Below are 18,352 nucleotides of genomic sequence, written 5' to 3'. Positions count from 1 at the left end.
AGACAAGCTAACGATAATTAACTCAATAGTAGCCAATTTGAAATGATTCAGAAGGCTTTTTTCTTCTCTTTCTTTAGAAAAAATACAGGTGATTTTTATTTTGAAGTTGCACACATATGCTAACATCAGACATCTGAAAACTATGCAAATCTCTGCAAATGCTTGTTTTATCTCTGAGTGAAAACAATATTAACTACTGCCCTCGGTCATCAATAAATTCATATTAGAGGAAATGTGTAGCAGAAAAAGGTACTCAACAGCACCATATGAAAACCATCATCATTTTTAAGCGCATTTCTATTCATGGAAGAGGTGAACGTCTCTTAAATAATAAAGGCAAAGAATAGTCACAGGCGCAAAATATGGGGAAAGAAAATCAAGAGTCGGTTTCCACAATCCATTTTGTAACTTATTGCTTATGTGAGTCATGTTTAAGCAACTTGTACATTTTCAGTGGTGAATTCCCTCGTGTCATGTTCTTAAGAACAAAAAGCCTTCACAGCTAAATCTAAATGTTGTGAAAAACCTAATTTATTTTATCATATACCTTCGTTTCTCTATTTTATCTGTCTACAGTCCTACCTTTCACACTGTTGACTCATATCTGTGCATCCAATGTATGATTGATGGATAAAGCTCTAGCAGGCATTTTGATTGTCTGTTTCCAATCATCAAAATCCAGACACTTTTAAGTCAGTTTTCTACTCAATATCCTATAGAGATATTAAGGACCAGGCAACAACTATATTCACATAGCAGACATTTCCTGCTTTACATACAACCAGAATGTTATTTTCTAAATCGGGGGTGGGGAAAAACTATTGCATAAGTCAGAAAATTGTTTCTAAAAATTAAAGGGAATAAGTCCCACAGTAGCCAAATTAAAAGACTGAAGACCAACAATCAAGCAGAATGGAATCCATCCATTGCAACGGAATGAACTTAAACAATCAAAACTGTTAGAGATATTGAAGACATTAAGGACGGCTGAGAGAGTGGAATTTGTAAAGATGTTATTTTTACCCTGTGAAACACCTTCAGTCCAACCTCATGTAATAATAACAGGTCACTTTGAATCCACGAGGTTTCTAGAACTGGAGATAAAACAGCAGCAACAACAAATCAAGAGTTGGTTAATGACACATCAGAGAATGGACAGTGTGTTGAGAAAACTGAAGTCTTTTCTTTTCTTAGTGGTAAGATTGGGAATGAGACCAAATGACTTACTAAGTAGTATCTGCCTTAAACATAATAACTTCAAAAAAAAAGTGCTAGCCTGCAGTCAATTTCTGGAGCGAACTTGCTGTTCTGTGCTTTCCTAGAATGAGCTATCAGCCAGGTAAAGCTGATGGGACCCAGTATTTCTGATTTTGCATCCAACATCTAAAGTTCGTTTTTCCTAGCAAAAAGAATCACTTTGTTGCATAGTATAGCAATGTACTCCTCTAAAAATGTTCACCTTCCCAATCTTTCTTTTACAGTGCTGCCTTTATGACCTAGCTCATGTTGAAGGGCTGTAAATGGGTCTAGTATGTTTTATTTTTTCAGCCCTAAACCCTTATAACACTTACCAAAAATGTAGAGTTACTTCCTATGGACAACACCCATCTTGACATCATATCCTCAAACTGATACCATAAAGGTGAAGGGGCAAGAAGGCAGGGGATTCTAAATGTTTGATGCCTTCAGACAGGCTTTTTTACAGCCCTGTGTCATCTATTTGAACTTCTTAAGAAAGCTTCCTTGATCAGTTTAGTCACATGTCTCTGTGTTGGACTTTAGGAGCTACATACACACCTGATGAATATAATCAATTTCCTGAAAAGGCAGTTACTTACATGGGTGAGTCAGCCCACCTATGTTCGTGACACCCCAACAGAGGCATTTCTTTTTCTTTCAGAAAACAGGTAGCTTATGACATGGTTCTTGGTCCCTCAAGAGCTACAAGCACTTTAGGAAAGGCAAGATAGTTTACTTTGCTCAGAGACCATTAGGGACAATAATTGGGAAATAAAGCTGGCTAAGGCTCTTGAAGAAGGTGAAAAAAAAAAAAAAAACACTATGGGCTGAGAGGGAAGAGCTTCTGTCTACCCTGACAACCAAAATCCAAACAAAAAAAATAGTAAGAACATTCCATTCACTGGAGATAAAAGTTAGAACTTGTGGGCCGGGAATATTGCTCAATGGGTATGAACACTTATTCTGCAATTTTGAAGATTTAAGTTCAAATCCCAGCACCCTGCTCCCTAGTAAAAATCAGAACATGGTCTTAGGTCTTGTAACCCCAGCATTGTGGTGAAGAAGCAGGCAGATCAAGCAACTGCCTGCCTGGCCAGCCATTGTAGCCCAGATGGCCACTTTCTGGTTTACTGTCTCAAAGTAATACAACAGAGACCAAAAGGAAAGCATTGGACAGATGAAGTTCTTCTGAGCTTCACAGGCACACACAGGGATCTATGTACTCATAACTCAAGGGCATGCAATGGCACAGGACACACTACATACCACTTACACACAGAGTTAGAACTTGCTGAAGCCATATTCATTATGTCCTCTTAACTTGGGGGTTTGGGAGGACTGAGCCAGGACTGTTATTAATAAACACATCTTTCCAAGTGTTATGCCCAAATATGACAAATGTAGAGTGAAGTATTACTTATATTGTTCCATTATTAAATAAAACTTATGAGTTGGGATCAGAGTAAAAACCTGATTGATGAGAGAAGTAGCGGAGAAACAACCCATGTCCTATCTCACTCCTTCCTCTATCCAAAAGGGCCACTAATCTTTCTAAGTCCATCCCTAGTACTTCCGGTGTCTCTTTCTATGTGCTGGGTATTCCAAAACCTCTATGGATAATTCTGGTCTACTAGTAGTTAATTCTGCCCTGTGATTCAAGATAAACTTTATTGGCAGTCTAGGGGGTATCGGACTGCGTTCAAAATATTCAACAACAGTAGAATACCAGGCATTCATTCATAGGTTTATTAATAAATACTTCAAATCCTTTACTTATTTAACAAGTAAATTAGGAACACCTACTCTGAAACAGGATTTGTAAGAGGCCTCAGACTTATGAGAAAGAAACGATGGGGGATTTAGTTCTTGCTGAAGAAAGAAACGTCTGGGCTTACCTTTTACCCTGAACTGAGATAATCTAAATTTCTCTTGATGTCTATGAAAAATTTGTGCACACCCCTTGACTTGTAGAATTTGACCTGCATATTCAATCTACCTGAAGCTAAAGGAACATTTCTATCCCAGCCAATCTACTGTTTTTCCTGGGAGTTGCAAAGCTGCCATGTGTATATATCAGACATGCCTATTAACCAGGTATTTGTCACCTATTTGGTTAATGCTGTTGATGACTTTTTTTTTAAAAAAAAAAAGATACTAATCTAAAAGTTCTTTGCATTTAATATGCTGCCATCCTGCAAGGCTACTATTAACTTTGATATACATGTGCAACTTCCTGTCTACCCAAAGAGTCTCAGTTGCTCTTATTCTTGGGCCCCACACCATCTTTAAGCACATGCAAACAACAAGGGCTTGACTTGGACATCAAGAAAACCATTGTGGGCATAAGATCAATAGTTGTACTGTTTTCCCAAAGAATGTTTTTGTCACTGCTTCCTGTGGTCCTCAAAGCCCCAGACAAACACGTAAAATTACACTTGCCCTTTGTGTGTGTGTGTGTGTGTGTGTGTGTGTGTGTGTGTGTGTGTGTGTGTTGTCTGTTCAATGAACTAGAAATGTACCTAAGAAGGATCTAGAGGTCCCACATTGAAGTTAAGATGGACTGAATGATTGTAAAGCTAATAAAACACATTTCCTCTCACAGGACATTGTCTTCATCATGCACTCATTTGCTTCATCGTGAAATCAGAACAGGAAAACAATTAACAAACACATTTGCAAAATCCTGCATGAAGGTTTGGGAAAATAAATAACTAGCACAGGATAAGGGAGACATAATATCAACATTGTTAGTAAGAAATATAACCACGGGATTTTTACAAATGTAATAACAGACAAGAGTTTCATGTAATGGCTTAGAAAGTATTTGTATGTATTGAATTCTAATGTCCAATTCATGGACGGAATAACAATTCCCCCAAATGCTTACCTAATATATACAGAGGTGTGGTTTGAGATGCTTAGCATCTAATTGTAAAAGATATATAAATGAACAGGCTGGGGAACAGATAGTCTCAAGAGACGTGGTATGGAGTAATGGAGAGAAAAGAAACATTGCAGGTATCTTCAAATACTTCAAGGGTTTCCATATAAAACTCGACTTGTTCTTTATTTGCCTTGTAACTATAGGAAAGGATCATTTAGTGGAAATGGGTTAATAAAGTAGCAGATACTGGTACACAAAGCCTGGGGAGGTTTTCGAAAGGAAAGGAGCAGGGATTTTGAACAAAACTACATCTCAAAGGAAAATCCTTATTTATTACTTGATTTATTACCCTCTCTGGATTTCTCTCTCTATATTTCTTTGGAGAAAGAATAGGTAAAGTTTATAAGGTATAATAAGACAGTTTATATAGCCAATCAATAAAACTAAAAGATGCCTGACATATAAGTAGACATGAAGGAGTTCAACAGACCACCCTATGATATGCCTGAGTGTAGCCTGGAGAGCCTAGAATTCATCCTTTATAATCTTCTTAGGAGCTGTGCAAATAATAATAATAATAATAATAATAATAATAATAATAATAATAGTTCTAACCATGTACATTTCTTTCTTATTTTTATTCATGTGTCTTTATACCTAGGGAAATGAATGCCATGTTCTGCAAGGAAGATGTGGTTTGGGATATTAAAAGATACCTCAGGAAAAAAAAAGACAAGATTAATATCCCAAAATAAAATCAGTAGCCAGAAATTTGGAAAAACTAACTACACATAAGATAAGACATAGGAAAAGAAGAAATCACAACAGAGAATAATAGACTGCAGTGGCTCTCAGCCACTAAGCGATTTGTGATCCCCTTAGGGATCGCACATCAGATATCCTACATACCGGATGTTTACATTACTATTCATAAAAACAACAACATTAGAGTTACGAAGTAGCAATGGAATAATTGTGTGGTTGGGAGTCATATCCATGAGGAACTGTATTAAAAGGTTGCAGTATTATTAGGAAGGTTGAGAACCACAACAAAAGAGGAACGCAAAAGTGCACTGACCCTGTGAGGGGATGACTGCTAAAGCAATGCCAGCAACTGGGAAACCCAGGAAGAAAACAGAAAAGACATAAGTAAGTAATGCCATTATCTCATTAGTACAGTGGATTCTGGGCATGGCCTCTGTGTTTTTCCCCTGTGCTCTACAGTAATCACTCAATACTGGCCATGCTTTTGGCATCCATATACGTGTAGTCCAGCCAACCGTAAGTATGCATTTTAGCACTCAAATCGGACTTGAATTATTTACCTCATATGACAGATCACATGGATTATTTTTGTAAGAAAAGAAGCAATCCTGAAATTCCGAGTACACAGAACCAAGCATTGCAGTTGTCCTGGTGTCACTGTTTTCTGCAGGAGGTTAGAATTGATGCCCAGCTATATTGTATAGTGTCAGTGTAAAACGTAGCCATTTTCTGATGTCATTTTTTTAAATTTCTGAACATAATTTCCTCCCATAACATTCTCTGTGATGTCAAACACATGCACATTGAAGCTAAATGGCGCACATGCGCGCACAGACATCACACAAACACACACACACACACACATACACACACACACACACACACACACACTTAATCCATCCCTTCCCTATGGTTCTAGAGGAGTGATTTCCTGACACTGGTACCCTGCTCCTACATATTTGGGTAATCTCCTATGCTTTCTCAATAGTACTGGTTATTCATAATCCAGGGTCAGGGGTTTAGCTAGTGGAGGAGAGTCAGAGCATGGCCACTAGGAAAAAGCTGGGGTGTGAACTAAGAATATTTGTACAGATAGAAGCCAAAGTGAAGATACCAAATGAACAGTGGTCATAGTCAATAAACATGGCTCCCCATAAACAAAATAACAACAAAAATAATTTACTTATTCAAAGTTCACTTCAGTTGCCACTTCTTTCATAAAGACTTCCTCATCCTCATCCTCTCCATCACTCCTCTTATTTAATTTTAAGTCATCAGATTTTTTGTTTGTTTGTTTGTTTGTTTTATTTTGTTTTTTTAAATATTTTTAAAAGTTTATTTATTTACTGTGTATACAGTGTGCTGTTTGCATTGCCTACAGGCCAAAAGAAGGTACCAGCTCTCATTCTAGATGGTTGTGAGACACCATGTGGTTGCTGAGAATTGAACTCAGGATGTCTACAAAAACAGTCAGTGCTCTTATCCTCTGAGCCATCTCTCCAGCCCTAGGCTATCATTTTGATATGATTTTCACTATCTTCTGTTGTATGTTCCATCTTTGGATGTACAGATACTGTTTCTCAGACCATCTTACACCCACACGGGGTGCATGCTTTGTGTTGACTCGAGTCTCCAGGTCATAAGAAGATGTTGCTTTTGGAAATGGGGCAGCGTGCCAGTCACTCACAGCACTCTTTTAAAAGGTCTGGGTTTTACAGTTTCTGGAGTTGCTGGAAGATTAAATGTGCTCAGGAATCAGCATTCTTACAAGACACTGGACATTGGACAATAATGAACTTCGTGGGTATGTGACTTGTCAAGGAACAGCTAAACACGGATGCCTGCTGCGACTTTAAGGATAATGCTCTTTTTTTGGCATGTCTGTATGTATTTATGTGAACAAAAAAGGTGTTGATTTGCTTAAGGGTGTCCTCTCTGCCACTGATAGTAAATACTTAAAAGGGTGCTATCCCACCCAGGCTGCAATGCACAACTTCATTAAGCATTTTTCCTAAAGCATCAGGCTTTTCCTAAAATTAACCATAAATACTTGTTTATGTTAAGGAGGAAAAGATGAAGGTGGTAACAGAAAAATGGCAGGCATAGGAGAGTGAGTTTATGATTGGGGGTAGGCATATAAGAAAGATACTATTAGAAATCTCCTTTGTTTTCATAGGCAGGAATTCATAAGGTCCAGTGAAAATTCTGTCAGTGCAACTCATTCTTGCTAACCCCAAAATCACTCTCCAAAATGTATTTAAGATTACTAACAAAAGCCTTATGCATACTGCAGACAAAGCACAAGTGACTTAAAAAAAACGGGAAATTCGTCCTCTGATACTAAAGAGATGTGCATCCCTGTTTTTCTTCCTCCAATAGAACTCAAAGAAATCTGTTCCATGTCCACATACGCATGTATGTTTGCATATGTATAAACCTGGTAATAACTTCCATCAATTAAGATCGAGGTTAATGAGCTATAAAATGGATTTGTCCGGGCACCAATACTATTTTTCATTTTCTCCTATTACAAAGGGTGTTCCTCGTCTTTCACTCATGTCTAGCTCCCCCACAAACCTTCTGTGCTTTTGTTTTATTATTACAAATAGCCCAAAATCAAAGATTGAAATTAGTCCTTTAGAAAAGGTTCCACGTGTATAAAACAACCAGAAATGATTTTGAGTGACATACTGTGTAGGATCCAATTTTTTAAATTTTGAAAAGATTGTTAACTCAATTTTTATTTTACTAAGACCTATATACATATATATGTACATATTTGAAAAGTTGAAAGAGCTCTTTGAAGCTTGCCTACTATACATTATTATGAGAGTTATGTGGACTACAAGATTAAGTGATTTATCTAGATTTGCAAATTTAATTAAATTATATACCAAATTCCTTTTGGGGGCATCTATGAAAGCTTAGGGAGAATTGTGGACCTTCACAATCTTATGAAAATTGACTGTAGATGTATACATTTTTAGGGACAGTGGATCTATAGTTTTCTCAGACTAACAAAATATTACCCAACATAGTTGAAACAAATATGGCTATAATTCTAATGTATAAAAAGTTTATTCTCATAAGTTATTCTAAACTATTGACAGTCACATAATAAAGTTTCTTTGACCAATGATTTTGATGAGTACAGCATGAACACAGATAAGTGGTACCACAGATAACTAATGTTTTCTACATCTCATGCTATTGTGATTCAGACACCAGTCCTCGGAATGTAATTACAGTTCTATGAACTTTCTTTCCACCTTTCCTCACATTGACGAAACAGCTGCCCTCTGGAATGATAAAGCATCTTTTGCATAATTTAAATATTTGGTATATTTTAAATATTGGAAGTCAGCTAGTATATTCTGAAAAGCCTACGCTTCTCTGGTCATGAAATTCTTTTCAAAATTCCCCAATGTTCTGGTCACTTTTCTGAACGAAACATGCTTAGATATGGAAGAGACACATATTAGTTTGCTAGTAGTCTCTAAAATACACACAACGGAAACCTGACCACTTTGTGCCTGTGCTTTGGCATGGCCATGACTGACTATATTTTCATGTGGGTTTTTTTTTCTTTGTGGAGGTTTGGGCTGGGGAGGATTATTTTTATATCTGACTGATAAGATCAGAGGTTAATGACTTTTCTAGGGTTTCTACTGGAAGAGCATGGGCAATAAAGCTGGCCCTTCAGGTTCAAGTCTATCTGGTCTTATTTCCAGACTGAATAATAATGAAGGTAAATGAAGAAATATTTCCATTTTCCAAAAAAAGAAACGTTAAATGGTTTTATTTATACAAAAACTCAGCACCTCCTCCCATGCCCATGTGTAGAATGATAAAGAATGGAAAGTCTTTCACTTAATGGTTCATAAGGTCAAAGAATAAGTCTAATGAAGACTCACATCCATGAGGAAATCTTAGTCCTCAAGACCACACTGAATGTTTTTTTTTTCACACTGAATGTTTTGATCACCATTTTCTAGAGATCCCTGTACTGCAAAATGCTATAGCACTCTGTGTTCTTCTTTGGGAATCCTTGGCAAGAGAAGAGTAAAGAAAATGGTCAAAATATTTCTAAATCTTATCTATGCTATCAAAATTACACCAAATTATTATGACCATTGTTTATTTCTTAGGTCTTCATATTCTCAACATTCATTTTAAAACACTTGAAGGTAGATGAAGAAGAAATGCATTAGATTTGTTTCAAAATAACCTAGTTAGTGAGTAGATATAGCAAAGTTTGGGGTTATAACTAAAACCCTAATTGGATTGTAAATTAATTGTCAGACTTGGGTAATGTCTTCCTTTGGATTTTCTTAACTAACCTGCTCTCTTTAGATTTATGTTGTGATAGTACGTTCTGTGACAGAAATTAGGTAACAATAGAGCTCTTAAATCTCACACAGAACTCACAGATGGAAGTGGAAGAGCTAGAAAGGCTTTTCCTTGTGGTCAAGACATTTGCAACTATGACAACAGTTTGTTAAAGATGCCACTGCAGCAAAAATCACTCATGGAAACAATATTCCTGGGCAAATTGCTCACTTCAGCTGTTGGCCTCGTGACCAAGGAGACAATAGGAAGATCATTCTATAACTAGGTAACTAATGATCACGTAGTATCCATTAGGGAAGAAAAATTTTAGCAACCAATGTGCAATACAAAATTCAAAATTATATGTGTGTGTACATATATATGTATATATATGTATATGTGTATATATATATATATACACACATACACACACACACACTTATATTTAGTATTTCAAGTTGTATCTTTAAATTCAAAGCTCATGAATTGCAAATCATTCGAGCTGGGGTGTCAACAAATGCAACAGGTTTCTGTGGAAGCTTTTGACTTTAAGAGGCTTCGCTTTTGACAGATTCCTTAGGTTATGGAAGGGAGCCATCAGCAGTCTGTGGAAAAATGAAATGCTGCAAGTCTATTTTTATGCAGCTGGGATCAAGTTACTAAACGGATCAAAAGAAATAATTTCTTTGAAGAGGTGGCTGTTGACAACAGTGCCCTAAAAATAAGTGCAAATCTGAGGATACGAAAACTTGTTTCTATCTCAGTGGAAGTAACTGTAGATACACTACCATATACACACTTGCGCTCAAGATATAGTGCATGCCATTATAAATGTATTTTAATATCTTCCAGCTTAATGTCCCTGTTATTAAGAGGATAGTTTAATGCTACTTCTAAAATAACTGACACAGCTAGGAACAACTGTTTCTACCGAGATTTGCTTATAGTGTTAAGAACAGAAACGATGACAGCCATTTATCCAACAAAGCTCTTACTTTGAGCCAAATAGCACCAAAATATTTTCTAGCATATTTTTATTTAATTTCATAACTAAATGTTATTTTAAGAACCAGGTATTGATGCCATCGTTTTGAGATAAAACAGCTGATTCTTGGAGTTTGAAGTGTAACTTGGAAAGGGTACAGATAGTGCGTCTCAAGGTAGAGTTGGTATTTGACTTTTAATTAAAAATCTTTTTCCAAAGACTGATTTTTTTTTAATTTTTAAGTTATTTATCTGTGGAAATGGTGCATTTGTTTGAATGCAGGTATCGTCCAAGGTTAGAAGAGAGTGTCAGATCTCTTGGAACTGGGGTTCCAGGCAGAAATAAACCACAATATATGGCTGCTGGGAATAGAACTCAGGCCCGCTGCAAGAGCAAAGTACACTCCAACTACTGAGCCAACATCCCAGCTTCTTAAATACAAGTCTTTTAATATCTAAGCTATATACCTAGCCTTTAGGTTTGGTAACATATCAATCAGTTCTAAAATCCAGAGAAAATTTTAATGCACAGAAGTATCTTAAAAATTTCATCACATGTGAAAGCGAACTTGATTAGTGAAATTTCAGTAAACTGAGATTATAACAATGAATAAAGCATATTGAAGACTCCAGAGCTCAAGTGGGAGGAAGTGCTAAGACGGCTAAATAATAGCATGATATTTAGCAATTTTTAAAATCATAGTGTATAGTCATAGAACAAAAATTCAGCAATGGTACTGTGGGAAACAAGACAAATGGTTGATCTAACAGTCCAAGTGATGATATTTGTAATGGATTTGTAAGAGAAATCTTTCCTGGCTCTGAGTTTAAATCAAATGAAATCTCCTCGTAGCCATCATAAACAATGCAACAAAACTTCTTTGAAATACAGCTTATTTTAGCAGTAGTGAATAAAATATTTCCTCAATGAATTAGAACCCTCCTCTCTAAAGCACCTGTCAGGCCACACACAAAGGATGTTGGCTTTAACATGCCTATTTTCAAAATCTTAGGAGAGATACCAAATGATTAAAAAGAGCATATTTCAAAAGCTTAACTAAGCAATGTCATTTTAGGAATCTTAGGTTAGTGAAATAAGAATCGAAAACAAAAATAAATTTTCTGACAGTAATATAGAAAAATTATACTATATAACTTATATTAGTAAAATATTTAAATGCATAAAACAGTATTGTTGAGGGGGTATGTAAATAATAGTGGACAAGATCATCATTTCTGAATATTTGAGGAAAACATATATACAAATTTAAATTTGAGTTTTTTATTTTTAACATGAGCAGAGAGCCCTGATTCATATCTCTCCTTGCTTGAATGGTATATCTTTTCTCCCATGTCTTTTTGATTTTGAGACTATAACTTAATTACAATATTTCTCCTTTACATTTCTTCCTTCCAAGTTTCTCTTTACACCCCTGCCAACTTTCCTTCAAATTCATGCCCTCTTCCTTTTACTAATTATTATTGCTTGCATATATGTACACACATACATATTTGTTTCTAAATATAGCCTGTTTAGTCTATATAATGCTGCCTCTATGTATGATCATTTGGCCTTGGACAGTCAATTTGTGTGTTCTTCCCAGGCGAAGGCTTCCTTTCTGTTCCTAGCTTTTCTTGGTGGCCTGTGAACTTGAACTCTTTAGAAGAATTAAAAAACGTTGTAAGTCCTAAAACAGTGCCAGAATGTTTCTTACCATGTAGGTATAAAAAGAGGGAAATAATGTACATTAAATATTTTTTTTTTTACTGGTTTGGATGGTTAGGAATTTTCCTTTGTGTTCTCGCTGATTCTAAGTGGTTCTACCAAAACTTGAAGCATAATGGGCTAGCACAGGAAAGGGAACCTTTAGCCAACATGACATTTTAGCCTTATAGTGCAGCTGAAACACTAAGGTGCTATAGATGAGTGCATCAAAATAATGGTAAAAGTAAGTCACTGGAATTTGATGCTGGGGTTTCAAAAACAACTTGTTATTGTTGGCAGGGTGTGTATGCTATTTTAAGATGAGGATATAGCTTGTTTCACATTTGAGAAGCCCTGGGATAAATCCCTGGTACAACAAGAGCAAGTATGGTGTAATCCCAGTCTTTAATCTCAGCATTTAGGAGGAGACAAGAAGTTCAAGGTGAGCCTCCTACATAATTTACACAGTTCAATGCTAGCATAGGATAGGAGACCCTTTTAAAAAAAACAGCAAGAGGGCCTGGAGAGATGGCTCAGTGATCACTTGTCTCTTCCACAGAGTACCTAGGTTTGGTTCCCGGTGTCCACGCAGTATCTTACAACAGTCTCTAACTCCAGTTCTAGAGAACTCAATACCCATTTCTAGGGATCCTATGCTCTTTCCTGGCCTCTGTGGTCACTGAGCATACCTGAGGTGCCCATACATACATGGGGGCACTCATACGAACAGATAAAATCAAATAAATTGTTTAAAGTTAAAATTCTTTAAAATACACATTTTCCTGTGGTTTGTTGTTCCTCAGAAAAGTCTAAGTGGAAAAATTTGTTTGTAGAAATCAAATTACTTGGGAATGGTTAAAACATAGTTTCCAATAAAGATGTTTGAGCTAACAACCACAAAGAAAAAAACTTTAAATATGAACAATATATTATTACAATTATATTGATAGTTAAGGATCTAGAACAACGAACTGATAATTTGTGTAACTCGCAAAAAGTCATATGCTTTTTTAAAACTTGCAATGCTTATATTTATATGTAAAGACAGGCATATCACCGAAGTATTGTGATGTGAACCCCCATTTTTCTAAAGTGACAGAATGAATTAAGGCAGACCTTCAGCTAAGGTCTTTGTCCCACCCCAATCTTGCAGGTCCATGTTATGTTCTGCAGCTGATCTGTGTGATTTGCTGTCTCCACACACTTCATGAACTGAAACAAAAGTCACACATTTTTGAAAGGCAAATTTGTGAAGAATAATGTGGCTGAATCTGAATATATGTGTAGTTTCCAAAGAAAGACAGTGGGAAGTGGGAAGGTAGACACTGCAGCCAGTTAGGTACTATCTGTCCACAGGAAACAGAAAAGTCAATAGCAATCAGGACAATTTGAACTGTTCTAGTTCAGAGATAGATAGAATCCGTCATCCCTCTGAATGTAGGCGTTTTTTCAGAATGAAGGAATCTTGTCCTAATGTAACATAACTAAGACCAGGCAACCTAGAAACAAAGAGGGAATCATTCAGCATGTTATTTGGTACATGATAAGCTTGATTGGCCATGTAAAGGTATTTCCTGGTAAACCTTCTAACTAAACCAACAGAGGTCTAATTTAGTAAACGTATTTGCCTACCTTTCTATCTATCTTTTTTCTTTCTTCCTTCTTCCCTTCCTCCTTCCCTTCCTTCTTTCATTTCTTATTTTTCTTTCCTATGCTGGGAATATATTTATTGCCATTGGTTAATAAAGAAGCTGCTTTCGACCAATGGCTTAACAGAATAAAGTCAGGCTGAAAGAGAAATACAGAGAGAGTAGGTGGAGTCAGACAGAAGCCATGTAGACACCACCAGAGACAGATGTGTTACAATTTTCCAGTAGGCCACAACCTTGTGGTGATACACAGATTAAAGGAGATGGATTAGTTTAGGATATGACAATTAGCTAGAAATATACTTAAGCTCTTGGCCAAACAGTATTGCAAATAATATAGTTTCTGTGATTATTTCGAGTCAGAGTGGTAGGGAAACGAACTAGAGGCCTCTGCCAATACTTTCTTCTTTTCTAGTGATTTGCACAGACACATACATATAAATACCTATATATGTATGTACATATGTATATGCATAATAACTTGAAGAGAATTTTCTGTAAGCAACTGCTAGTATTCATCGATATGATTTAGGAAAATATAACAGTAAGTATATGCTGCTTATACCTAATTTTATAAATAAATTAGATTATTGTGACATGTAATTATCAACTTGAAATTCATGAAAAAACCCCAAGTGATAACTGACCAATGCAAATACTACTTGACCCATAACCCAACTTCAGTTTTATTTAGGTACTGGGTGGTGGTGGCACACGCCTTTAATTGCAGCACTCAGGTGGCAGAGGCAGGTGGATCTCTGTGAGTTCAAGGCCAGCCTGCTCTTCAAAGCAAGTTCCAGAACAGCAAGAGCTGTTACACAGAGAAACCCTGTCTCAAAAAACAAAACAATTTTATTTGGGTAAGGTAACCTTATTTCACACCCTTCCAGGATTTTCCCTCACATAATTCTAAAATAAGTTGTGGAATAATTTGTTTAATGTAAATATTCTCAGAGATATCAATAAGCTTGTCATTGGTCAATGGCATAGACCCAGCACTTAACAGAATATCTGTCATGTAGAAGACAAGCAATAAACATTTAAGTGAAGAAGTGGCTGTGTTGACTATAATGTGTTTAAAGTAGAGCAAGAAATGGGGAGGAGACAGAAACCAAAAACTATAGAAAAAAAGAAGACGAGCAAAATTTAGAGATGGGACACAGAAGAGAACACAGACACAACTGGATTGTCATGATGATATTCACATTGGGTGACCCTTTGCTTCAAACATGGAGTAACCAGGCCAAATCCCTGAGTACTCCACATGCTTTGTTGCTCTCCTTGACCACCTGTTTGCCTCGGAAAGGTTGCACAGACTGTCTAGAGAGTAGATCGAAAATGAGCAGTAGAGAGACTAGGGAGGGATTTGAAGACCGAAACAGACAAATCTATTGTGTGCAAGCCGGCAGTAGAAGATTTTCCACTTCCCGGAGAGTCAGTCTAGCTTGCAGGTAGAGTATTGACTGCTAGGCAGAACTCCATGGCTATAAAACAGACCACTGAGCTAGGCAATAAAAGAGAGAGAGGGAGAGGAAATAAGAGGTCTAATGTCTTGTTTATGTCCCCTTTATGACTTCTTTGAGATGCTCTGCAGTCCCACAGCTGGCTCTAGTTCATATACTTTTCTGATTAAGGCAATACATAGTAAAGAAATCTAATATTAACGTGCAATTTAGAAAAAAATGGTATCTAGAAATCTAAGGAAATTTCCCAAACAGAGTACCTCAATAATAACAGGATATGATTTGTTTAAGTCTTTTAGAAATAAATCCTTTGTTATAAGTCCCTAAATCATTTATAACTCATTTAAAATACCCAACTCCACCATATTGTGTTTAGTGACACCATGTTTGTTTATAGCCTGACCCTTTGAGAAAAAGATTATATTCCCAGTGAATAGAAACAAGTTTTATTATAACAATCCTAATTACAGATTTATAAAATCCTTAAATGAAAAATGCAAATGGCTAGTATCAAATCATTATAAGATATTACTTTAAATACATACTTTATTCATGTGTATATGTGCTTTTCTGTGTTGCGTTATCCACAGAGGCAAAAAGCAGGCATCAGATAACATGAGTTGGAGTTGCAGGCCATTGTCACCCAATGTGGCGGCTGGGAACTGAACCCAAGCCTTCTCCAAGAGAAGCAAGACCTCTTAAGCATTTAGCTGTCTTTCCAGTGCCATGAAACATATACATAAAATGAAATGGAAAGTTTGACTGATTAAATGGATCTAAAAATATAAGACATTGAAAAATGGTTTTCATTAAGAACTTAACCATTCTTTTTAATTTGAAAATTGGTTTTATGATTTTAATTTTAATATTGTGAAAATGAGAGATCCTACAAATTACATAGTAGTCAAAATTTTCCTCAAGAATCTAAGCCTTTGCAATGTTAGGAAAGGGCTATATGCATATTTATTTTCTTTTTTTTCACTAATGATATTACAGAACATTTCATGACTATCTCACATGTCAAAATGGTCCTATGGTTTGGGGACAACAGCTACAAATAAGCAATTGTTTGGGAAATGGCTTGACATTAGTGGCTCAAATCTTTAGATTTATGTTGCTAATAATATCACAGTGTTTAAGGGAAGGAATTTGGAAGACAAAGATAGTTATAATTTGGGTCCAGCCATTTATTATCAGACTGATACTGTTTTCTCATCCATAAAGTACCAGTCCCTGGGGATTGTGTGAGGACTGAATAATGTGCCTTGAGCAAGAAGCCCAGTACATAATGTGTACTCAATAGACGGGAGCAATTTATCACTATCACAAATGATTGTTAGTATTAATAATAAAAGCCACCCATTAAAGAGGAATATTGTTACCATCACAAGGCTTGCTGTGTATTCCAGTTCTAAGAACGGCTATTTTGTACCTCTCTCTTCTCTGAATTTCTGCTTTTGACATACTAGTGTTACTGATATGTAGATTTGTTGTAAGCTCAATATGCATAACTTATTACAATAGTGTTCTAGAGACTTTGGCCAGAATCAATCCCTCTCTTATGCTGACCACCATCAGACTTTGCACTTGCTGCTTCATGGCAATGATATTATATATTGTGGTGAATTATTTATATCTTACTTGACTCCCTAGATGTTATGCTTTCATGGATAAATCTTAGTTTGTATTCTTACCAGCTAGCATGCTACTGATACATAATACATGTCTTCTCAGGGTTGAATGGAGATGCCTAACATCAAAATATTCATTTTGAAAAGACAATATACATATTAAAATAATCTACAGACCAAGACAAAGTTTCATGTATTTCAAAGGAAGAAAATATGGCACTGCTATTATTAATTTACACATGATGTAATTTTCTATCATTGTGCCAGTATTCTGACTCGTTTAATGTGGTATGCATGAAGGGGTGGGTTTCAGGAGTGGGAGGAGAAGATGCTCAAAGGATGAATTATCACACAATATGTGGGGGAAATAGATTAATCACTTACTGGACTTAGAATATTCCATGAAACTCACAGTTAGAAAATGGAGTCAGGAGAAGAATCTAAGGTGACTGTAGCTTAGGTTACAGGGAGGATTCAGAGTGTTCAGAATGTCATCCAACAGAACCATGACCATCAGACGATGTTTATTTTAAAGTTAAGGATGCCATGGTTAACCTACTGGTTAAGCCAGCCACAATAACTTTATTCATCAATAGCAAATATGTTCCAATATAAGTCACCTATTAAAGAGCTCTCCATGGTGTAGATTTAACCTTATTAAAAAAAAAAAATAGGATTTCAGGCATGAAACTCTGTTTGGTGGAGACTGCTCGTTCATTCCCAGCTGCCCACACATGCTAATAATCACACTGAAACTATATTAATTAAATCACAGCTTGGCCTATTAGCTCAGGCTTCTTATTAATTAACTCATACATCTTAAATAAACCCATTCCTATTATCTTGTATTTTACCACAAGGTTCGTGGTTTACTGGTAAGAGTCTGGGGATTCCGTCTCCTTCAGCCGCTACATGGCATCTCTCTGACACCGCCTTTTTTTCTCCTCTATCTCTGCTTGGAATTTCCTTCTTGCTCTGTTCTGCACTGTCATAGGTGCAAGCAGTTTCTTTATTCATTAAGCAATAAAAGCAACACGTATACAGAAAGACTTCCCACACAAGAACTCCCTACACAGACCAGACTGGCCTCAAAGTCAGAGAGATTCACCAGCCTCTGTTTCCTGAGTGCTGGTATCAAAGCTGTGTGCCACGATACATGGCCAGGTTTAGACATTTTAAGAACTAGATCCACAGATATACCCAAAAGAAATGACATGAGCCAGATGGTGATGGCACACACCTTTAATTCTAGCACTCAGGAGGCAGAGGCAGGTAGATCTCTGAGTTCAAGGCCAGCTTGGTCTACAGAGTGAGATCCAGGAAAGGCAGGGCTACACGGTAGGAAGGAAGAAAGAAAGGAAGAAAGAAAGAAGGAAGGAAGGAAGGAAGGAAGGAAGGAAGGAAGGAAGGAAGGAAGGAAGGAAAAAAAGAAAGAAAGAAAGAAAGAAAGAAAGAAAGAAAGAAAGAAAGAAAGAAAGAAAGAAAGAAAGAAAAGAAGAAAAATGATTTGAGGCACAAGATCCTATATATTCCAGAGAGGATTACTATAGGTCAGGAAAAGAAGCTGTCCTCTGACAACCAGGATTGGGTCACTAATAAAAGCTAAAAATGAGGTATTTCAAGGCCCATAACAACCATGGAGTGAAAACATGGTAGAGTATAAACACCAAGCAGGCAACAGTAGAAGCTAATTTAGTGAGCCT

The 18,352-nt window shown here is 36.5% G+C and overlaps 1 protein-coding gene across 19 annotated transcripts in view; it reads right to left on the bottom strand.

Moving 5' to 3' along the window:
- Positions 1–18,352, bottom strand: part of Nrxn1 (neurexin 1) — a 1,076,729-nt gene that overhangs the window by 436,121 nt on the left and 622,256 nt on the right. The gene's annotated exons all lie outside the window — the stretch shown is intronic.

The sequence above is a fragment of the Arvicola amphibius genome, chromosome 2, assembly GCF_903992535.2.
Source record: "Arvicola amphibius chromosome 2, mArvAmp1.2, whole genome shotgun sequence".
NCBI lineage: Eukaryota > Metazoa > Chordata > Mammalia > Rodentia > Cricetidae > Arvicola > Arvicola amphibius.
Note: the sequence above shows the minus strand (reverse complement) of the source record. Positions and strands in the feature narration are given on the sequence as shown.